This window comes from Mobula hypostoma, chromosome 1, assembly GCF_963921235.1.
Source record: "Mobula hypostoma chromosome 1, sMobHyp1.1, whole genome shotgun sequence".
NCBI lineage: Eukaryota > Metazoa > Chordata > Chondrichthyes > Myliobatiformes > Myliobatidae > Mobula > Mobula hypostoma.
Window position 1 is genome coordinate 191,913,215 of NC_086097.1, and position 24,465 is coordinate 191,937,679.

General features: G+C 42.4%; 1 protein-coding gene and 1 long non-coding RNA gene across 5 annotated transcripts in view; one reads left to right on the forward strand and one right to left on the reverse strand.

Annotated features, from left to right (window-relative positions):
* Positions 1 to 24,465, reverse strand: part of si:dkey-181m9.8 (E3 ubiquitin-protein ligase RNF31) — a 153,646-nt gene that overhangs the window by 121,793 nt on the left and 7,388 nt on the right. The window lies entirely within an intron of this gene.
* LOC134353768 (uncharacterized) overlaps positions 1 to 24,465 on the forward strand; it is a 74,346-nt gene that overhangs the window by 10,788 nt on the left and 39,093 nt on the right. The window contains exon 3 of one of the 2 annotated variants that reach the window (XR_010019674.1): positions 14,273 to 14,385. This is a non-coding gene — a long non-coding RNA (uncharacterized LOC134353768). The remainder of the gene's footprint in view (positions 1 to 14,272; positions 14,386 to 24,465) is intronic. The other variant, XR_010019673.1, reaches the window with a different exon arrangement.

A 24,465-nucleotide genomic window follows, 5' to 3' on the forward strand; every position in this document is an offset into this window, starting at 1 on the left:
TCTTTAGGCAAAAATGTGCAAGTAATGGATGGATAAGGCTCTTTCTTAGAGAATTGAGAGGTTGTTGAAGTTGACAACTTTGTGGAGTACTTGAAACAAATTCTACGATCCTCTTAATGGAAAGCTAAATAAGCATTTAAGGGTTTTATGTAAAACCGTTTAGCGTAATGCTGATTTTAAACTAGTAGTTTAATAACATAGAATCATAGTGCCATGTCCCTTTAAATGCCATTTGGCTGAAAGTAACATACCAATTTGTATTTGACATTTATGATGGCTCGAAATAAAATAATAAAGAAAAAATATTTTAGGAAGTACAGCCGAATAAAATACAGAGGAGGCCACATTACATCCACTGTTATTATCATTTTCAGTTAGTGTTCTCCTAATTGGCATTTGAAGATGTTGATTAATAGATTGTTGCGCCAGTGAGTATGTGTTTAAATTATGCTGACACCTCCTGATTGGTGGCTAAAAAGGGATTATCAGCAGGTTTTGAATGGAAAACTGTTGTGGAGAGATGCATTTAGAACCCTGAAAGTTTCAAAATCTGGGCAGTGATTGCTCAGCTTTTGGCAGGGGAGAGTTTAAAATCATGGTAACACAGAACTGTATATCCAGCACCTAACTATTTTTAAATATAGTTGATCATGCGGTCGAGGAATGCTGTAGAGTCTGAAGGCCTTTCATCATCCATCCATTTATATCGTGGGAGAAGCCAGAGAGTGGTAGTAAACGGTTGCCTCCCTGACCAGAGGCCTGTGTCTAATGGAGTGCTGCACAGACCAGTGCGGGTCTGTTATTGTTGGTCATCTATATCAATGATCTGGATGATAATGTGGTTAACTGGATCAGCAAATTTGCGGATGACACCAGATTATGGGTATAGTCGACAATAAGGAAGGCTATCAAATCAAGCCGTGGGTCTGGAACAGTTGTAATAATGTGGTGAAACACAAAATAATCTGCAAATGCTGTGATCAAAGCAACACTTACCGTATGCTGGATGAACTCAGCAGGTCGGGCAGCATCAGTGGAAATGATGAGTCGACGTTTCGGGCCGGAACCCTTCATCAGGACTGAAGAATGAAGGAAGTCGAAGGATTTGAAGAATGCTTGTAGTTCCAGTTGAAAGACCAGTCATTTGAAAGACAAAGGGGTGGGGGAGGGGAAGCATTGACGTCATAGGCAGGAAAACAATGGGTAGTAGAAGAAGGAGGTGGAACCATGAGGGAGCTGGGGGAGGGGGTAGAGTGAAATAGGGATAGAGGAACGGGGAGGGGGGCGGTGGAATTACCGGAAGTTGGAGAATTCTATGTTCATACCAAGGAGCTGGAGACTACCTAGACGGTATATGAGGTGTTGCTCCTCCAACCTGAGTTTAACCTCATTATGGCAGTAGAGGAGGTCATGTATGGACATATCTGAATGGGAATGGGAAGCAGAGTTGAAGTGGGTGGCTACCGAGAGATCTTGTCTGTCGTGGCGGACGGAGTGGAGGTGCTCGACGAAGCGGTCCCCCCATCTATGTCGGGTTTCACCGATGTAGAGGAGGTCGCACCGGGAGCACCGGATGCAATAGATGACCCCGACAGATTCACAAGTGAAGTGTGGCCTCACCTGGAAAGATTGTTTGGGGCTCTGAATGGTGACAAAAGAGAAGGTGTAGGGACAGGTGTAGCACTTACGCCTACAGGGATAAGTGCCGGGTGGGAGATCCGTGGGGATGGACGTGCGGACAAGTGAGCCACGGAGAGATCGATCCCTACGGAAAGCGGAGAGGGGTGGAGAGGGAAAGATGTGCTTAGTGGTGGGGTCTTGTTGAAGGTGGCGGAAGTTGCGGAGGATAATGTGCTGGATCCAGAGGCTGGTGGGGTGGTACGTGAGGACAAGGGGAACTCTGTCCCTGTTGTGGTGGCAGGAAGATAGGGTGAGGGCCGAAGTGCGGGAAATGGAGGAGATGCGAGTGAAGGCATCATTGATCACCGTAGAAGGGAAACCACGATCCTTAAAGAAAGAGGACATTTGAGATGTCCTGGAACGGAAAGCCTCATCCTGGGAGCAGATGCGGCGGAGACGGAGGAACTGGGAATAGGGAATGGCATTTTTACATGTGGCGGGGTGGGAAGAGGTATAGTTGAGGTAGTTATGAGAGTCAGTGGGCTTGTAGAAGATGTCAGTGGACAGTCTGTCTCCAAAGATGGAGACCAAGACATTGAGAAAGGGGAGAGAAGTGTCTGAGATAGATCAAGTGAATTTTAGGGCTGGGTGGAAGTTTCAAGTAAAGTTGATGAAATTGACGAGCTCAGCATGGGTGCAGGAAATAGCACCAATGTAGTTGTCAATGTACCGAAGGCAAAGTTGGGGAGCAGTACCAGAATAGGTTTGGAGCACAGACTGTTCCACATAACCAATGAAGGGGCAGGCGTAGCTGGGTCCCATGCGAGTTCCCATAGCTACACCCTTAGTCTGAAGAAAGTGGGAAGAGCCAAAAGAGATGTTATTAAGTGTGAGAACCAGTTTCGCCAACCGGAGGAGGGTAGTGGTAGTGGGGAACTGGTGAGGTCTATTATCCAGGAAGTAGTGGAGGGCTTTGAGGCCTATCACCTCCCTCATGTTTCCGCCTCCTTCTTCTACTACCCATTGTTTTCCTGCCTATGACGTCAATGCTTCCCCTCCCCCACCCCTTTGTCTTTCAAATTACTGTTCTTTCAACTGGAACTACAAGCATTCTTCAAATCCTTCCACCTCCTTCATTCTTCAGTCCTGACGAAGGGTTCCGGCCCAAAACGTCGACTCATCATTTCCACTGATGCTGCCCGACCTGCTGAGTTCATCCAGTGTACTGTAAGTGTTGCTATAATGCGCTGAAAAATGGCTGATGGAATTTAATACGGATGAGTCTGAGGACTTTGGGAGGACAAACCAGTGTGGAACATCCACAATGAACAGTAGGGCACTGAGGAGTATGGTGGAACAGAAGTATCTGCGAATACATTTCTATAATTCTTTGAAAGTGGTATTACAGGTAGATATAGTTGTAAAAGGAGCTTTTGGCACATTGACCTTCATAAACCGAAGTACTGAGTACAGGAGTTGGGATGTTGTATTGGAGTTGTATAAGACATCGGTGAGGCCTAATTTGCAGTGTTGTATGCAGTTCTAGTCACCCACTGGAAATAAGTTATAGAGTGCAGAGAAACTTTACATATTTTTTTAACCAAAACTTGAGGACCTGAGTCAAAGGGAAAGGAATTTATTCCCTGGAATGTAAAAAAGGTTGAAGAGGGATTTGATAAAGACATACAAAATTATGCGGGGTACAGATAAGGTAAGTGCAAGCAGGCTTTTTCCACTGAGGTTGGGTGAGATTAGAACTAAAGGTCATAGATTAAGGGTGAATAGTGAAATGTTTAAAGGGAATATTAGGGGAACTTCTTTACTCTGAGGGCGGTGGGAGTGTGGAATGAGCTGCCCAGATGAAGTTATAGATGTAGTTTCAATTTCAACATTTAAAAGAAGTTTGGATAATTACATGAATAAGAGGGGTGTGGAAGGCTATGGTCCCAATGCAGGTTGATGGGACTAGGCAGAATAACAGTTCAGTATGGACTAAATGGGCCGAACAGTCAGTTTTTGTATTGTGGTGCTCTATGACTCAATTGTATCCAATGATAACCAAAAACAGAATGTGGAGAGGAAAAGACACGTGTCGTTTCCAAAGAAGATGGGCAGCTCCTGCCCCAGCCCCAAACCTCGGACACATATTGTATTGACAGTGGAAGCAGATGTGTTTGTTAATCAGTGCAGTAGGTAAGACCCAAGTTTCTTGATCTAATATTAATGAAGAAAAAGGTTTAATAATCTCATGTTAGTCACCATGGAATGAGCTGTCCAATATCCCATAAGATATATCTCAAGCATCGGGTATTGATTAATCTGCCATCACTGCCCAGTCCACCAGAGATCTGTCACTTCCTTCCATCCAGTCCACCCACAGGAAAGCTAATAGCATCATTGAGGATGCCTGCGTCTCTGACTATTCCCTTTTCTCTTTTCACCTTCTGGAAAAAAATGTAGGAGATTGAAAGTCCAGACAACCAGAGTCAAAACGACTTCTCCTCCACTGCTATCAGACAACTGAAATGATCACCTCTTTTAAATTTCCAGTGGTGCTGTCAATTTCTTGGATTCTTAATTCTACTTCCCTCATTTATTTCATAACTGACATTTTAACATTTCTTGTTTCACTGTCTCAGATTACAATGTTATACCTTGGACTGTTCTGTTGCTTTGCACTTGGTGACCTTCAAGTGAGCAAGGCATTTCACTGCACTCTAGTGTATATGACAATAAGATAATCTGCATTTGTAATTTGCAATGCCACCACTGATTTAGCAATCAGCACTTTTCCCTAATGCCTAAATAACTCAGCTTACCTTCACACACACTAACTATGCTGCACAAATATCTGCATCATACAGTTTCAACACCTCATATTCTTTTAACCCCGTCACTAATCACATGAATATGTTTACCACACATCACATTTACTTCTGTTTTGCAAGACAGAAAATCTCATGACAGGAGGCAGAGTCCAACCAGTGGGTGGCAGAAATAACTGCATCAGCTGATTCTGTGAGGAGATGATCTCTTGGAAGTCATCATTATAGGGACCATAATTACTTTCTTTTCTCTGATTCACTGTCCTATGTTCCATATTTTACTTCCCTGGAACTCCTTTGCTTCTCTCACCATCCTTTGATTTCCTCCTTTTTGCTCTAGTGGGAAAGAACTGTGGCATTGGTATACATGCAAGAAAAGAACAGTGTTGAAGGCACATAGTCATCAATAACTTCATCATCCTGCACATCATCATTTCTTCTATTCCCATAAACCTCAAAGGTAACTCAGTTCCTTAATTCCCATCATTATCCTAAACTCTGGAATTCCCTGTCAAAATCTTTCCTACGGTTCCACTTCCCTTGTCTTTTGAAAAAGCTCCTGAAAACAAAGTTTTTATATTTTTGTTTGCTAATACATCTAAGAAAAGTCTAAAGTCCTTTTGATCAATTAAATTTGCCTATAAATATTGGATGTAAAACCATGAGATGCTGTGGTAAGTTACTAAGGGCACAGCAAAGTCAATGTCAAAGATGAGTTTATTGTCATACATAGTGCAAAGAAAAAATTACATGCGGTAGTATCACAGGCAAACAGCATCAGATAGACAACACTCACAAGGAAAACTTAAATTAAAAATAAATTATATAATACAGAACATAATTAGTGCAAAGTCCTTTATTGTGAAAAGTGGTCATGGTTTTACTATAGGAGAAAATTTGCGAATGCTGGAAATCCCCAGCAACGCACATAAAATGCTTTTCCATAGATGCTGCCTGGCCTGCTGAGTTCCTCCAGCATTTTGTGCAGATTGGTTCAAGAGCCAAATGGATGAAGGAAAGAATGCAAACACGAGGAAATCTGCAGATGCTGGAAATTCAAGCAACACACACTAAATGCTGGTGGAACGCAGCAGCCCAGACAGCATCCATAGGAAGAAGCACAGTCGACGTTTCAGGCTGAGACCCTTCATCAGGAACTGTTTTTGAACCTTATGTTGAGGGACTTCAGGCTTCTGAACCTCCTGCCCGATGGTAGCAGTGAGAAGAGAGCTTGGTCTGGATGGAGGGAATTTCTAATGATTGATGTTGTCTTTTGAGGTAGCACCTCATGTAGATACTACAAATGGTGGGTACATTGAGTAACCATGAGACACATTGTAGTCCCCATTGGTTATGAGTTAGCTTTGTTAGAGCACCCAATGTATATTGTGGATTTATTTTCTTGTTTTCAGACAAGTCGAGCCACTTTCATTCTGTTCGAGATTGTCAATAACTTTAATTGTGGTTCCAACAATAAAGATTCACACCCTGCAAAATGGGGACTGTTTTCCACATTTATACTCTACATATTTTATTTAGAGATACAGTGCAGAGGAAACCCTTCCAATCCTTTGAACCGCACAGCTCAGCATTCCCCGATTTAACCCTAAGCTAATCACGGGACAGTTTACAAAGACCAATTAACCTACTACCTTTGAACTGTGGGAAGAAACTGGAGAACCCAGAGAACACCAATGGATTCCATGGGGAGGATGTACAGACTTCTTACAGATGAACTCTGAACTCAGTGCCCCGAGCTGTGATAGCATCATGCTAGCCACTACGCAGGTATCATCAGCTATCTCTCAAAGCATGTAGGCATTCTGGATGAAACCTCCCTCTGCTTCCACATACCAGCACAGCATTTGGTCTACTGAGGAAAAGGTTATTTGAAGATCAAGGCTTAGCACCTGACACAAAACATATGGCATATCAAGCAGCAATGATCCTTGCTCTTCTACAGCATATGCCTCTAGTGCATATCCTAACACACCACCATTGTCTCTGCAAAATTCTCCAAGTTCACTGGAAGGATAAGCAAACCATAATCCCTAGTATTCATTCCTGGTTATACACAGATCACAAAATTCATTTGCCCAATACCAGACTCCCACGACAGAGGAGCATTTTCCAGGAGGTCTCAAAACCTTTCTAAACATCTCCACTTATTCCTGGGAGTCTCCAAATAGAATAAAAACGTACAACATAACCTGGATATCCCTGAAGTCCTGAATCACAGCGACTCCACATAAATGGTGGGAGAGGTGGACCATCCTCACAAGCCACACCCCAGCCCATCAGTGAACAAGTGGGCTGTTCTCACGTTGCTCACTATAGAACCCACAAAACCAGAGAGGAATTAACTTGTTTTCAATCACAGAGGCCTGCCTAAAAGAAAAAAAAGAGTTCCTGTGCTTTTTATATGGCAGTTGTAATATAATATGTGACCTTTATTCTAATTCTCAACTCCTTTTGCTGAATTAGCTGGCATTTATTCACCACAGTGAAACCAACACATTGCTCTGTGTTAATTCTCAGAATATATTTATCCCATGACCTACTTATCAGCATGAAAGAAATTTTTCTTTAGTTACAGGAACTCCATCAATATTTATCTTCACAAATCTATTTTCATTAGAAGTTTATAGAAATTAGGATTGTTTTAAAGAATTATTGGAGCTGTAGAACACAGATTTAATAAGATACAGTAACCCCAGTACAATATCAGGGGTTGCTAAAATGCAGTAAATTTAACAAATAAGAAGTGGAAAGCAACACTTTGAATCTCACCAGCGTTTCAGAGCAACAAATTGTAGACAGGAAAGAAACCAGTTTAAGATTGTGTTTGCTGTATCGTGACTAAATAGTCCAAATTCCAGTTTTTGATGGGCAATTTTTAAATGTAGTAATTTGACAATGTTGACATTTCATACTTAATTGACCCTTGAACTACCATTGTATTTATGAAAAAAAAGAATAATTTGGCAAACCTTAAATTTATTTGCTATATACAGTACACCTCATTAAAAAGGCATAATCAATAACAGGCTAACTTCTTTTCAATGGAAATATAAAAAGCAAGTAGTAAGGAAGGGAGAAAAGAAGTGTGGCTCAATGTTAGGGCGATGCACTAGCACCTTGCTTAAAGCTCTAGACGTTTCCCCTGTGCTGGAATATACACTCGGTAGCCACTTTATTCAGTACCTCCTTCATTAGGAACCTGCCCCTCCACCTATATTCATATCATTTGCAAACTTTACAACAAAGCTACCAATTCCATCATCCAATTCATTGACATATAACGTAAATAGAATCAGTCCCAACACAGACTCCTGTGGAGCACCACTAGTCACCAGCTGACAACCAGGAAAGGGTCCCTTCATTCCCACACTTTGCCTCCTGCCAATCAGCCACTGCTTTATTCATGCTAGAATCTTTCCTTTAATACCATGGGCTCATAGCTTGTGAAGCAACCTCATGTGTGGCACCTTGTCAAAAGCCTTCTGCAAATCCATGTACGCAACATCAACTGATTCTCCTTTATCTATTCTGCTTGTTATTTCTTCAAGGAATTCCAACAGATTTGTCAGGCAAGATTTTCCCTTGAGGAAATTATGCTGACTGTGGTCTATTTTATCATGCACTTCCAAGTACCTTGAGACCTCGTCCTTATTAATCAAATTCAACATCTTCCCAACCACTGAGGTCAGACTTATTCGGCTATAGTTTCCTCTCTTCTGTCTCTCTCCCTTCTTGGAGAGCAGAGTGACATTTTCAATTTCCCAGTCTTCCAGACCCATTCCAGAATCTTGTGATTGTTGAAAGATCATTACTAATAACTCCACAATCTTTCAGTTACCTCTTTCAGAACCATGGTATGTTATGGTACAACCATGATCCCAACAGTAGTGTACTACATGGCCATCTTCTTGCCTCAGATTGTCCAACAACAGCCCTTGCGGACAGTCTGTCCCAACTGAGCTGTGTGTATCACTCCTTCCCATAAGACAATAACAGAGGGCAAGGCATATTCCATAGCAGTGTGCAGCCCAAATAAATCTTCCAAGATCAAGAGTGCTGCCATAACTCAGTACTCTGCTGGGTCACGAAAAGCTGATTAACAGTGTATTCTGTATTTTTGGGCTGCCTGTTACATATTAATTATATCAGGATCTTGGCAGTGTACCAGCTGCCCACCTTTCTTGCTGCTTTATCCTATGTGATATGGATATATTGATTTTCTGATCACTGCATGACTGAAATTGACCCAAATGACAGTAGGATTTGTTGAACAGCTAAAAACCTCCACTATCCCACCGTTATGCAACGGATTCTGGATCCAAGAAACGAGTAATACACACAAAATGCTGGAGGAACTCAGCAGGTTAGCCAGCATCTTTGTGAAAGAATAAACAGTCAACATTTATTCCTTTCAGTAGATGCTGCCTTGACCTGCTGAGTTCTTCCAGCAGTTTGTATATGTTATTCTGGATTTCCAACATCTGCAGAATCTGTTGTGTCCTAGACAGCCTGCAGGCTCAAGTCAAATATCCAAGTGCAGAACTTGTTTCATTGGGAATTTGGTTATACCACCTTCGAGGCTGTATGAAAGAGGTATCATTTCTTTCTCAAGATATTCTCTGAATATAAATTACATTAAGGTGAATCTGTATCACTTAGGAAGGAAAACTTCAGTGTTATGTTTTGTAACTCCAAAACTAATTGAAATAAAAACACAGGAGACCAGGAATAATGTGTGTACTTCTTAACTTTGTTTTTACTTTAATGAGACGTGCACATATGACATGTTGGCATAATGATGTATGCCATTTACATACTTTTACATAAACCTTAATGAATTATTTAAGCAACAAAGAATACTTAATCAAACAATATATTTGCAATATTACTGAAATGCTAAACAAACAACACTCCTTAGCTTTAAACTCCAAATCAATATAGAATACTTCTCAACTTGTAAACTTTTATATTCTGTATAGAGTATACTATATAATACAACTACTATATAGACATCCAAAGCACAGTAAATTTTAAATGTACCATTCAGGCTTAAATATTTAATTGGTGTGGAGGCTTTCTTATTCTTGTGGGATAATGTCTTTCCTGACAAGGGGGTCACTCTACTTGGCATGTGAGACTTGTGGCTGTGAAACAATCTCAAGTTCTGGGGCTTCCTCCGTGGTGGTTGTAGGAGTTGACTCTGGGACTGCAGGAAGTTGTTCTGACAGCTCTGGACACCTTTCGTCTCTAATAATTGTCTCTACTCTCCTCAACTAATCCATGTGTCATCTCCAGGTGACATCAGATGCAATCTACACTCTGTAGGAGAGTGGTCTAATTCTATCCTCAATCTTTCGAAGTAACCACTTCTGATCACCTTTGTAATCCCTTGCCAGAGCTGCTTATCCAGGAGTGAAACATCAAAACACTCCTTGTTTGAGGAGCCCTCAATTTGTCTCAACTGCATACTCCTCTGAGATTGGGTTTCAGGAGATCCAAGCATAACACAAGAGATGACCCAGGAATACAAGAAATGACCCAGGAGAGGCACTGCTCTTGGCATCTTCTGGACATGTTGTCATCCCAAACAGTGCATGGGAAGCATCTCGATCTTCTGATCTATCCTAGGCCACCAGACAAAGCTTTGAGCTTATGTTATCAATGCCTAGATGACTGACACGTAGATCCTCCAACACTTTAACTCTCAGCTTGGATGGTGCAACTCTCAATCCCCACATGCAGCATATCTGTCAAGGCTAAGTTCATCCCAGCACTAGTGAAATAGGGGAACTGAAATTCCTGCTGCACATCAAAGACATTTTGGATAGCTATGTAGAGATGAGACTGTGTGGAGTCTTTTCTGGCTTCCTTTTGGATCATCTCTGATGTAATAGAAACCAGAGAAAACCATAGAAACTACAGCACAGAAACAGGCCTTTTGGCCTTTCTTGGCTGTGCCGAACCATTTTCTGCCTAGTCCCACTGACCTACACATGGACCATATCCCTCCATACACCGCCCAGCCATGTATCTGTCCAATTTATTCTTAAATGTTAAAAAAGAACCCGCATTTACCACCTCATCTGGCAGCTCATTCCATACTCCCACCACTCTCTGTGTGAAGAACCCCCCCCAATGTTCCCTTTAAACTTTTCCCCCCTCACCCTTAACCCATGTCCTCTGGTTTTTTTCTCCCCTTGCCTCAGTGGAAAAAGCCTGCTTGCATTCACTCTATCTATACCCATCATAATTTTATATACCTCTATCAAGTCTCCCCTCATTCTTCTACGCTCCAGGGAATAAAGTCCTAACCTTTTCAACCTTTCTCTGTAACTGAGTTTCTCAAGTCCTGGCAACATCCTTGTAAACCTTCTCTGCATTCTTTCAACCTTATTTATATCCTTCCTGTAATTTGGTGACCAAAACTGAACACAATACTCCAGATCTGGCCTCACCAATGCCTTATACAACCTCATCATAACATTCCAGCTCTTATACTCAATACTTTGATTAATAAAGGCCAATGTACCAAAAGCTCTCTTTACGACCCTATCTACTTGTGACGACACTTTTAGGGAACTTTGTATCTGTATTCCCAGATCCCTCTGTTCTGCTGCACTCCTCAGTGCCTTACCATTAACCCTGTATGTTCTACCTTGGTTTGTCCTTCCAACGTGCAATACCTCACACTTGTCTGTATTAAACTCCATCTGCCATTTTTCAGCCCATTTTTCCAGCTGGTCCAAGTCCCTCTGCAGGCTCTGAAAACCTTCCTACACCTCCAATCTTTGTATCATCAGCAAATTTGCTGATCCAATATACCACATTATCATCCAGATCATTGATATAGATGACAAATAACAAAGGACCCAGCACTGATCCCTGTGGCACACCACTAGTCACAGGCCTCCACTCAGAGAAGCAATTCTCTACCACCACTCTTTGGCTTCTTCCATCGAGTCAATGTCTAATCCAATTTACCACTTCTCCATGTATACCTAGCGACTGAATTCTCCTAACTAACCTCCCATGCAGGACCTTGTCAAAGGCCTTACTGAAATCCATGTAGACAATATCCACTGCCTTCCCTTCATCCACTTTCCTGGTAACCTCCTCGAAAAACTCCAATAGATTGGTCAAACATGACCTACCATGCACAAAGTCATGTTGACTCTCCCTAATAAGTCTCAGTCTATCCAAATGCTTGTAGATTCTGTCTCTTAGTACTCCCTCCAATAACTTACCCACTACCGACGTTAAACTCACCGGCCTATAATTTCTCAGATTACTTTTCGATCCTTTTTTAAACAATGGAACAACATGAGCCACTCTCCAATCCTCTGGCACCTCACCCGTAGACAGCGACATTTTAAATATTTCTGCCAGGGCCCCCGCAATTTCAACACTAGTCTCCTTCAAGGTCCGAGGGAACACTCTGTCAGGTCCTGGGGATTTATCCACTTCAATTTTCCTCAAGACAGCAAGCACCTCCTCCTTTTCAATCTGTACAGTTTCCATGATCTCACTGCTTGATTCCCTCAATTCCATAGACTTCATGCCAATTTCCTTAGTAAATACAGACGCAAAAAACCCATTTAAGATCTCCCCCATTTCCTTTGGTTCTGCACATAGCCGACCACTCTGATCTTTAAGAGGACCAATTTTATCCCTTACAATCCTTTTGGTCTTAATATTCCTGTAAAAACTCTTTGGATTATCCTTCACGTTGACTGCCAAGGCAACCTCATGTCTTCTTTTAGCCCTCCTGATTACTTTCTTAAGTATTTTCTTGCACTTCTTATACTCCTCAAGCACCTGATTTACTCCCTGTTTCCTATACATTTCATACAACTCCCTCTTCTTCTTTATCAGAGTTGCAATATCCCTTGAGAACCAAGGTTCCTTATTCCTATTCAATTTGCCTTTAATCCTGACAGGAACATACAAACTCTGCACTCTCAATATTTCCCCTTTGAAGGCTTCCCACCTACCAATCACATTTTTGCCAGAGAACAACCTATCCCAATCCATGCTTTTTAGATCCTTTCTCATTTCTTCAAATTTGGCCTTCTTCCAGTTCAGAACCTCAACCCTAGGACCAGATCTATCCTTGTCCATGATCAAATTGAAACTCATGGTGTTATGATCACTGGAACCAAAGTGCTCCCCTACACAGACTTCTGTCACTTGTCCTAACTCGTTTCCTAACAGGAGATCCAATATTGCATCCCCTCCAGTTGGTCCCTCTATATATTGATTCAGAAAACTTTCCTGACCACATTTTACAAACTCTAAACCATCTAGACCCCTAACAGTTTGGGAGTCCCAATCAGTGTATGGAAAATTAAAATCCCCTACCACCACAACTTTATGTTTCCTGCAGACTTTTAATTTATATTAGGGATAGACACCAAGAGTGTCCTCTTCTGCAAATTTTGCAGGTATATCATTTTCCAAGTGTAAGTGGGACAATCCATCAGTTTGCCTCTTGAATTTGATCTTGTAATTTTGTCCTCCAGGAAACAGAGCCCACCCCTGCATTCTTTCTGCTGCTGTGAGTGGAACACACTTCTGTGGATTGAAAATGGATACTAGTGATTGATGATCTCTCCCATACAAGCACTGGTTCAAATGCTTTACACCCCAAACCAGAATTGAGGCCTCTCTGTCAATCTGTGCATGATTTCTCTCTGCAGCAATAAGGGAACATGATGCAAAGTCCATGGAGCTTTCACATCCATCACTCAGAAGATTTGGCATGATTGCACCTATACCATAAGGAAAGGTGTCATTGGCAAGCTTCACTGGATGATGTGGATCATAATGTGTGAATACAATGTTTGACTCACCATTTCCTTTGCCTTTTGGAAAACCACCTCCGCCATTTTGTCCATTGCCATTTTTTCCCATTCTGTAGTAATGAGTTCGGGGATGGATCACAGTGGGCAGGTTTGGCAGGACCCTGTTATAGTAATTGATAAATCTTTAAAAGGACCACAACTGTGACCTGTCCTTTTGCCTTGGGGCATCCACCACTGCTTGAATGTTCTCAGCACACTTGAGTGTCAATGTAACGACCACAGCAAGTGATGCTTAGTTTAAAGAATTCATGCTTGTTGCATCATGTTCCCAGCCCATAATCTTCTAATTTTTTAACAGTTCCTTGAGATTTTTGAGGTGCTCTTTATCACCCTTACCAGGAAAAATGATGTCATCCAGGTAACATTGAGAGCCTGAAGAGACTTGCAACACTTGGTCTATTGCTTTCTGCAGGTGTGCAAGTACAGATGCTACACTAAAAGTAAGCTATTATAGTGATAAAATCCTTTGTGAGTGTTTATGGTGGTGGTGAGAAACACTTTGGTCACTTCCTCCATCTCCATCTGGAGTAGGCCTCAGTTAATTCCACTTTGCTGAAGTATTTTCCTCCAGAAAGGTTTGCGAAGATATCCTCTATCCTGGGCTGAGTGTATTGATCTACTTTCAGTACTGGATTGATGGTGAACTTGAATCACCACATATCCTGACAGACCCATTCTTCATGGCTACAGGGAATACTGACATTGCCCATGGGCTCTACTCAGCCTTGGAAAAAATTCCTTCAGCCCTCATGTGATCTAGCTCACTGGCTACGTTATCACAGATGGTATAAGAAACATGACAGGCTTTGTAAAACCTGGGTGTGGCATTTTCATCTAACATTATTTTACCCTTAGCCTGTGTGAATTTTTCAAAGCCATCCTTGAACATTGCTGTGGCATCATCCAGTACCCTTCTCAATTCACTTTCGGTTTTCTCTATTGCAGGGGATGTGGCATGCAAATAGTGGATGGATCTCCAATCAAATTGTTGCTGTCTCAGCCACTCATGGCCTGACAATGCTGGCCTCCTGTCTTTACCACATACAAGCCCAGTGTAGGTTGGTGGTTGTTGTATTTCACTGTTATGAATGTCATTCCTACAGGGGTTATATTTTCTCCAGTATAAGTTCATAGTTGGATATCTGCAGGCTTCAGTGCAGTATCTTTGAACCGCTGCGCAAACCCATTTTGCGGAAGGGCTGCAACAACTGAGTCAGTGTCCAATTTCATTTTAATTAATTTGCCGTTCTCTTCTGGTGTAAACCACATTGCTTGTCTGTTGTTAGTTTTCACACTTTATATCTCAAGGCTATTCAGTTCGCTGTCACTCTCTTCATTATCAGATCTTTTATCAACAGCATGCATATTAGTGCTCTTTTTGTAACTGCAACGTAACTTTTTTTCTAAATGTGCAATGTTCGATTTATAGTAATTTGTAATAAATAGTATGTATGACAGTCAGTATAGCATAAAAATACATTTATTTCAAAGTAAATTAATCAGTCTGATGGTCTGTTGGAAGAAGCTGTCCCAAAAGCTGTTGGTCCTGGCTGCGGTACCGTTTCCCGGATGGTAGCAGCTGGATCAATTTGTGGTTGGGGTGACTCGGGTCCCCAATGATCCTTCGGGCCCTTTTTACGCACAGGTCTTTGTAAATGTCCTGAATAGTGAGAAGTTCACATCTACAGATATGTTGGTCTGTTTGCACCACTCTCTGTAGAGTCGTGCAATTGAGAGAAGTACAGTTCCTGTACCAGGCAGTGATGCAGCCAGTCAGGTTACTCTCAATTGTGCCTCTATAGAAAGTTCTTGGGGTTTGGGGACTCATGCCAAACATCTTTAACCGTCTGAGGTGAAAGATGCGGTGTTGTACTTCCTTCACCACACAACTAGTATGTACAGACCACGTGAGATCCTCGGTGATGTGTATACCTCAGAACTTAAAGCTGTTCACCCCCTCAACCCCAGATCCATTGATGTTAATTGGGGTCAATGTGGCAATAAACAAGAGACCCCCTGACCTCCTTCATCACAGGAAGGAAAAAAAGTTTGAGACCAGTTTACTTATTTTTCTACTTGGTCTAATAAAGGGCTTTTGACCTAAAACAGTAACACTTGTTTCTCTTTCCAGAGATGCCTCCTATCCTGCTGGGTGCTTCCAGCATTTCATCTCAGATTTGCAACAAATGCAGTTTTCCTCCCAAAAAGTGGCTGGATTACAAGTAACTTTATGAGAACTCAGTGTGCTATGATAACAAGAGCTCTGAACAGTGGCAGTGAGTGATAACTGTGTGGGACTTTTGAAAGTAATTGACAGAAATCCATTAGAAAATAACTTTAAGTTCATACCAAACAAGACCAAGGTAACATGTCTGAACGACTGGCGTCCTGTCACACTCACCTCAATAATAAGCAAATGCTTTGAGAGGCTGGTCAAAGATTACATCTGCAGCATGCTACCACCCAAACTGGACCCCCTACAATTCGCCTACTGACACAATCGGTCGACAGATGACACAATAGCCACAGCTCTACATACCGTCCTTACACATCCAGAGAAGAAGGATGCTTATGTGAGAACGCTATTCTTGGACTGCAGTTCAACATTCAACACCATAGTTCCATCCAGGCTCGACAAGAAGCTCAGAGACCTCGGCCTTGACCCTGCCTTGTGCAGCTGGATCCTGCACTTCCTGTCAGATTGCCAGCAGGGTTTAAGAATGGGCTCCCTCAGCTCCAACCCTCTGATTCGCAATACAGGAGCCCCTCAGGGCTGTGTACTGAGTCCCCTCCTTTACTCCCTGTATACCCATGACTGTATCACCACCCACTGCTCCAATCTGTTAATTAAGTTTGCTGACGACACTACATTGATTGGCTTTATCTCAAACAATAATGAGGTAGCCTACAGGGAAGAAGTCATCTCTCTGACACAGTAATGTCAAGAAAACAACCTCTCCCTCAATGTCACAAAAACAAAGGAGCTGGTTGTGGACAACAGGAGGAATGATGACAGGCTAACCCCTATTGACATCAATGGATCTGGGGTTGAGAGGGTAAACAGCTTCAAGTTCCTCACCATCCACATCACCGAGGACCTGACGTGATCTGTACACACCAGCTGTGTGGTGAAAAAGGCAGAACAGCGCCTCTTTCACCACAGACAGTTGAGAAGGTTTGATATGGGCCCCCAAATCCTGAGAACTTTCTACAGGGGCACAATTGAGAGCATCCTGATTGGCTGCATCACAGCCTAGTATGGGAACTGTACCTCCCTTAATCACAGGACTCTGCAGAGAGTGGTGCGGACAGCCCAGCACATCTGTAGTTATGAACTTCCCATGATTCAGGACATTTACAAGGACAGGTTGTATCATTAGGGACCCAAGTCATCCCAGCCACAATCTACTTCAGCTGCTACCATCCGGGAAGCAGTACTGCAGCATAAAAACCAGGACCAACAGGCTCCAGGACAGCTTCTTCCACCGGGCCATCAGATTGATGAACTCATGCTTGATGTACTCTATATTACATTAACTGTTCTATTTATTATAAATTAGTATTATTGCACATTGCATCTTTAGATAGAGATGTAATATAAAAACTTTTACTCCTCATGTATGTGAAGGATGTAAGAAATAAAGTGAATTCAATTGAGATTCATTGAGTGAATTCATTGAGAATGAGGGAGATTCAAACAAGAGGACATGAGTTGAGAGTTAAAGGGCAAGAGTTTAGGGGTAATATGAGGGGGAACTTCTTTACTCAGAGAGTGGTAGCTGTGTGGAATGAGCTTCCAGCAGAAGTGGTTGAGGCAGGTTTGATGTTGTCGTTTAAAGTCAAATTGGATAGATATATGGACAGGAAAGGAACGGAGAGTTATGGGCTGAGTGCAGGTCGGTGGGACTAGGTAAGAGTAAGAGTTCAGCACGCACTAGAAGGGCCGAGATGACCAGTTTCCGTGCTGTAATTGTTAGCTGGTTATATGGTTATATGGTTAATTCAATTCAATCCGTAAATAGAATGTGAAAGAAAGTATAAGCATGCAGTAGTGACATGGAGAATGATTGGAAACCTGAGAAGGTCAAAGATTCAAAAGATTCAAAGTTCATTTATTATCAAAGTATGTATGCAGTATACAACCCTGTGACTCATCTCCCCATAGACAGCCATGAAACAAAGAAACACCATAGAACCAGTTCAAAGAAACCATCAAATACCCAATGAGCAAAACAAAACAAATTGTGCAAGTGGCAAAAAACAAGCAAAACACACAGAATATAAAACACCAAACCACAGGGTCCTTGAAACAGTCTAGGAATGTTCAGTTCAGTTCAGTTCAATTTAGCGCTGTATAGTTCATTGACTGCAGGCCACAAATCTAGTCCGCTGGATCAAAGATGCACAAAATAATAATAATAAAAGTAGTAACCAGAAACCAGAAACACATCATAACACGAATTGAAGAGTCCAATCCACAAACCACATTGATTAAACCTTGCTTAAGACCCAAGACTCCAGCACCATCTTCCAGCAGCAGTGAGTGAGAGGGGGAAAGAGAAACTGGTCAAATTCAGGTAGATGGCATCAACATCTGTTTGTGTTCTGTTTTTGTCTTCATTGCTTCTATGGGCTTTAATTGGCGAGATCATTGATAAATGAAATTGATCATGGGCTCATGTCTTGTCTCCCGGTTTCTTGGCCTCCCAGCCACACATTCCGCTTCAAACTTTACCCAACTCCCTCGGAGACAGAAGTACCAGATTGCTCACCAGTCAAAAACACACCATCCAAGTGTAAATCACAGGTTCCAATCACATGCTGCTTAGCAGTAGAATCATATTTGAAAGAAGTAAAAAAAGTAGTTTATATTGCAGCTGCAATATTCCTTTGTCGTTTATCTCCTCAGATCTCAGCTGCGCTTTCAGCTGCCATTACTCTACTTTCATTTCATCGCCAAAATTTAAGCACTTCCTATCCTGAGGTCCCTGGCATACAATGCTAGAATACACAGAACTACCAAATTCATGCTTAAACACCTATGATTTCACCACTTAAATATTCACAATCTTTACCACAGGCATATCTTCTTTATGTTCACATTTTCCAGATGTTGAAATATTATTTCTTCCGCAAATACAATATCTGTCTTCTAGTTTATGGAATAGCAATTGAATGTAGGAAAAGCCTTCAGAATACACAAAGTACCCTGATCTATTCATTTTTGTGAAACAGCCCCTAGATGGCTCTGCAGAAAGTCCATGAATTAGGATAAGAGCAGCATACATTTAAGTAGAACAGTAAAAGCAGAAAGTGCGGTGGAGAGCTGTGGAAGGAAATAACAGTGGTGTTTGGTGGATATACCCTAACTTGCCTGTTCTTCATATCGCACTTTCCTTCTTCGTGACTCTTGCTTCTTTAGAAATTGGAAATAAATTATTGGAATTTTAAGTTTTAATATTTTTCCCAGAAATTATTGCCAGAATTCGCACGTTTTTCCGGTCTACTTTATAATGTAAAATCTACAGTATATATAGTTCCATCTAGTTGCCTTAATTCTGTAGCTTTTAATATCCTTGTATAACAAAAATCCAAGAATTTGCTTTCCAATGCCTGAATTGACATAATGTTAGAAAAATGGGAAATTGGCTGACTACGATGGATATCTTGGTTGGTATGGAAGAATTCAGTAGGAGAGTTTGTTTTAATGCTAAGTTACTCAATAAACTTAAGACTCAATCATCTTGTGCAGGAAATTGGATTGTTCTATTTGGCAAAAAAGTAGACATGGAGTGGTTGGCCAGAAGACTTGGTGTTGTACTTCGTGACTCTATGACTCTAAAAAAGGGACAAAATAATGGTAATTTGAAACTAGAAGTATCTGGTTAAGTGAGATTAGCACAGAACATCTTTATCTGTAGTTTATGGTTTACAATGTACTCCAAATAAGACAGGAAATTATATAGCAGTATGTACTGTAAAGGGTATATTTCACTAATATTAAGCAGCTTGATCAGCAACAGTAGAATGTTTTTGTGTTCTTTGATCAACTTGGTTATTTTCTCTTTTTGTGCAGTCCTCACTGGATTATTTAGACAAGTTTGTGTCAGCCATTGTTAATTGGTTATGACCCAGTGTAACATTACATGGGCTTCTATTCCTTCTGTGGGTTGGGACCTGGCTTCCATTCAATAGTACCAATTCAATAGGTTAAAAACTCAGGGAATCAATATTTCAATTGTCTTGCTCAAAGTATCTGAGTGTTAATTTTCAATGCTGGTGCAAAATATCAAATATCCTACACCTTTTATTCCCTAGAATCTAATTTTCGGTTTACCACAATATCAAGCAATGTATTTTAAAGGACAAATAACTTTAATTGGTGCTTGAAAGACTGAAAATAAAACAAAAATTAAATGTAAAAGTGTGTTCAAACAATTAGAAATACTACTAAAAAGTTCTGCTACAATTGATGAAATTCACACTCAGAATTCATATGTTCTTATTCCATGGGCAACCTTGTTATCAAATATAAATAGACCTTTATTGTAAGGACACTTTTTTCTTGCTTTGAAGGTACAAGTCCAATCTGGTAAAAGTACTTGAAATGGGTTGTAAGTGGCATGCCTAAACAACCGTAAGGGGTTTCTTTCTTTTATGTTACTGCAAAGGCTCATAAAATGGCTTCTTTGTTATGTTAGAATAAAAATGGCTTTTCTGTAATAATAACTGCGATGTAAGGAGTGCTCTCTCTCTCTCTCTCTCTCTCTGTCTCCCTCTCTCTGCGCTTGTTTGGGTTATATTATTGATAACAGAGAGAACGAACTAATGAGTGTCCATGTTATTATTTTTGTGGGTGATATTCTGCCTCTTAAGGGTGGGAACCATGTGGTTTGGTGGGCTTTGTGGGAGGACACCCAAAGAGGAAGGACGTGCTGGATGCGCTCTGGTCGATCACCGTGGTTGGTCCTGGAGGGGATCACATGGTGGAAAGAGGAACCTGTTAATTGTGCTCCAACAGTTGTGTATGAAGTGGTTGAACTCTGATAAGTCTGGTGCCTTTTACTTTCCCTTTTATATTGTATCTCTACTAATTACATAGTTTGAGTAAGATTTATAAAGAGTAATCTGAAAATCGTACATTGTGTGGTGTCTGATATTTGATGTGTGAGTTTGTACCAGGTGGCATTACACAGCAACAACGCAACTGTGAGACATGGTTTGGCGGGCGGATGGGGTTTCCCCTAGATAAACACGAGCTGATAGACCTGAGCATTACATTTGTGGGGGCTCATCTAGGATTGGATTCAGTGGTGTGATGTGTGATTGCCCCGTTTAAATCAGTGCTGCTGTGTCTCTGTGGGATTGCTGTTAGTAATGTGTGTCTCTGTGGGATTGTTGGTTATTAATGCATGCGTGTTGGATGGGGTGGCTGTTGGTACCCTGGAGGTCTTTGTTCAAGTTCAGACTAGCTCTGATGAGAAGGCGGTGGGGCTGCCAGTGTCTATTAGTGCCCCGGGTGAGGCAGGACCATGACTGTCCATACTGTTAGGAGAGAGAGGAAAGAGTGGTCTGATTCGGAGGTAGTGTCTGCAAATAAATGTTCCAGCTATGGCAGGCTCTGCCTGGCTTTTGGGATATTGTCCACTCCTAAAGGGGTGGAGGTGTGCGAGATGTGGGCGGAGCGGATCTCTCAGTTGTTAGATGAGTGGCAGTGCTCAGTTGAGGGAGAGCGACAGGGATTGGTTGAAAGTTTGAGTAGGCGGGCTGTTGACGGTCTTAGAACTGTCAGGGTTAATTACCCCGTAGTGACAGCTGCTAGTTATCTGAAAGCGGGGGAAAATGTGTCTGGTACGACTGGAAGTAAAATGCAGCACCTGTGGGGGCTTTCCATACCTGTGTCAGGAGATTGGGGAAAAGCTTTCTGGCTAGGGAAGCAGCTAAATTGCTTGCTGTGCCAGGGCGATCTTTTAAGGGGAGTATCCCCTCCCTCAGTTGTTCAGCTGATCAGAGAGGTGTTGGGAAACTTAGTGGAGGCCCAGTGGGGGAACGGCTTGGGGTCTCTGGGGGAGCATGTTCCCAGCAATGCACCAAAGAACTTCCGAAAGGAAAAGACCCTGTTCCTGAAGGCTTAGAGGGACCACACCCCAGTGTGTCGTTACGGATAGATGGAAGCTATGCTAAAGCCAACCTCGACACTGGGGCACAGGTCAAGTTGTTGTACAGTTCGTTTTACAACCGGTTTCTGAAGCATTTACCCTCGACAACATTAAGGGCACTGGAGATTTGGGGTACCAGTGCCAGTGATTATCCAGTAGACGATTATTGGTCAGTGAAACTGGAGTTCATGGGGGCATTGGCTGTGCATCCAGTGCTTTGAGCTGCTTGTTGTGAGGTCGTGTGTAGCAGCCTTGGGCCGGTACCGAATTTAAATGAGAGCCGATTGTGGTATGGCCTGGGGGAAGTAGCTGAGGGTGAGAACCTCTTAGTAGATGCTCTGAAATACCACAAGGGAGGGGAGTTGACCGCTGAAGACACCTCGGTGAGAGAGAGGTCGCGGCGACTGGACCCTGTAGCCGTGGAAGACGTAGGCAGTATGTTTGTGGATTATAGGACTCTGAACAGGCGCACTGTCATTGACCAGAATACAGCCCTGAGCGCCAAAGATGCTATGGTCTGTATGTGTGGTGCGATGTGGTTTAACGTGCTGGATCTGAGGCGTGGATGTTGCCAGAACCACCGACAAGGAGAAGACGGCCGTTATAGGTTCCCTAGGATTCTTCCGATCTGAAAAGATGCCACAGGGCATATCCGGAGCCCCTGCATGAGGAAGGTCATGGGGGATGTGGAGGTGTTTGGAGTTTTGGCGTATGTGGCTGATCGCCTAGGGTTTGGACTCGCCTTGGGGGACTATGATGTGAGGCGAATGCTGGAGCCTGGGACAACATTTGAAGACTTGGATCTCACGTTCGTCAAAGTGGAGACGGGGAAACGGATTTCCAAACTGAAACTGCAGTCATGTACTGATGAATTAATCCAGAGAGACGAAACAATGACCAACCTTCAAAAGGATCAGCAGAAACTCAAGAAATCGATCCAGAACAGATTGGAAGAAGCTGGTGGTGTAATTGCATCCCAGATGGAGATGGACACGAAACGGGAGTCAGAACTATTGAGACTGGGGCAAGAGTTGGAGGAGTCGGAGAAGAAGCTGACGTCTCGACTGCAGGAGGCTGAAGAGGCTGCAGAGGCAGCCCAGGCTAAGTGCTTCAGTTTGGAGAAAATCAAACAGCAGCTACCGTTCGAGGGAATGAGGAAGGATACGGATTCGAAAGATGATGTGTGGGATGTGTGGTACATGTTGCCTTTCGCTAACCCCCTTGTTGGATGAAGAGACTTTTGGCCCTTTTCCCACTGAGTCAGGTGTAGTAGGGAGGGCTATCTCTGGGCAGCCTGGGATACTGCTGGCCTTGGAGGGAGAGAGGATGGAACCAGGACCCGAGACAGAGGACTCTAAGTTGTCGAGGGGTCCCAGTGAGGGAGCGGGCGAGGGTTCGACAGGTAGACCCGGGGTGTCTCCAGTGGTGTCTGAGCTGGAAGGGTCTCCAGAGGAGGTACGGAGGTCTCAGAGAAGTAGGAACCCCCCAGAGAGGTTGACCGATGTAGCGCCAGGAGAACAAAGTGTGATCTCTACTGCCCTGGGAAGTTATGTCACTGCTTTATGCACCTGGGTTGGGTTTTGTGTTTTGCAAGGAGGATTAGTGAACTCCTTTAATGTCATGAGGACATGACTTTCTTTTGTAGGAGGAGAGTGTAAGGGGTTTCTTCTTTTATGTTACTGCGAAGGCTCATAAAATGGCTTCTTTGTTATGTTAGAATAAAAATGGCTTTCTGTAATAATAACTGTGATGTACAGAATGCTCTCTCTCTCCCTGTTTGTTTGGGTTATATTATTGATAAGAGAGAGAACGAACCAATGAGTGTCCATGTTATTCTTTTTGTGGGTGATATTCTGCCTCTTAAGAGTGGGAACCATGTGGTTTGGTGGGCTTTGTGGGAGGACACCCAAAGAGGAAGGACGTGCTGGACGCGCTCTGGTCGATCACCGTGGTTGGTCCCGGAGGGGATCACATGGTGGAAAGAAGAACCTGTTAATTGAACTCCAACTGTTGTGTATGAAGTGGTTGAACTCTGATAAGTCTGGGGCCTTTTACTTTCCCTTTAATATTGTATCTCTATTAATTACATAGTTCGAGTAAGATTTAAAAAGTGTAGTCTGTAAATCGTACATTGTGTGCTGTCTGATATTTGATGTGCGAGTTTGTACCAGGTGGCATTACACAGCAACGATGCAACCATGAGACACAGTTTGGCAGGTGGACAGGGTTTCCCCTAGATAAACACGAGCCAATAGACCTGAGCATTACAAAACTAATTGCAATTACACCTCATTCAGGCCACAACACCTGATGAATCTTTTCCATCCCATCTCATTTTGAAGAATAAAATATTTATTTCTCAATGGGAAATGAAGGGAAATGAAACTGAACTCGATTAGATTCTCCATGTTTCTCGACTGCTATGGGCTCAGTGCCATCAGCTTGCTGCAGCAAAAAGAACCAATCACGGAGATCTTACATATGTGTCTATAAGTAATTAACACATGCTGGTAAAAAGCTTAATGAAGTCTTTCTTGTACTGTAAAAAAAATGTGACAAATTATATTCGGAAGAAAGCAAAATAATATAGATGATCTAAGTTGAAACCTAAAAAAGCTAGAAATACAACCAAAGGCCATAAGACCATAAGACATAGGAATAGAATTAGGCCATTCAGCCCATCGAGTCCGCTCTGCCATTTCATCATGGCTGATCCCGGATCCTATTCAATCCCATACACCTACCCTCTCATTATATCCCTTGATACCCAGACCGATCAGGAATCCATCAACTTCTGCCTAAAATATACCCAAGGACTTGGCTTCCACCACAATCTGTGGCAGAGCATTCCACAGATTCACCACGCTTTGGCTAAAAAAATTCCTCCTTACTTCTGTTCTAAAAGGTTACCCTTCAGTTTTGTGGCTGTGCACTTTAGTTCTGGTAACCCCCTTGAGAAGCAACATCCTCTCTACACCC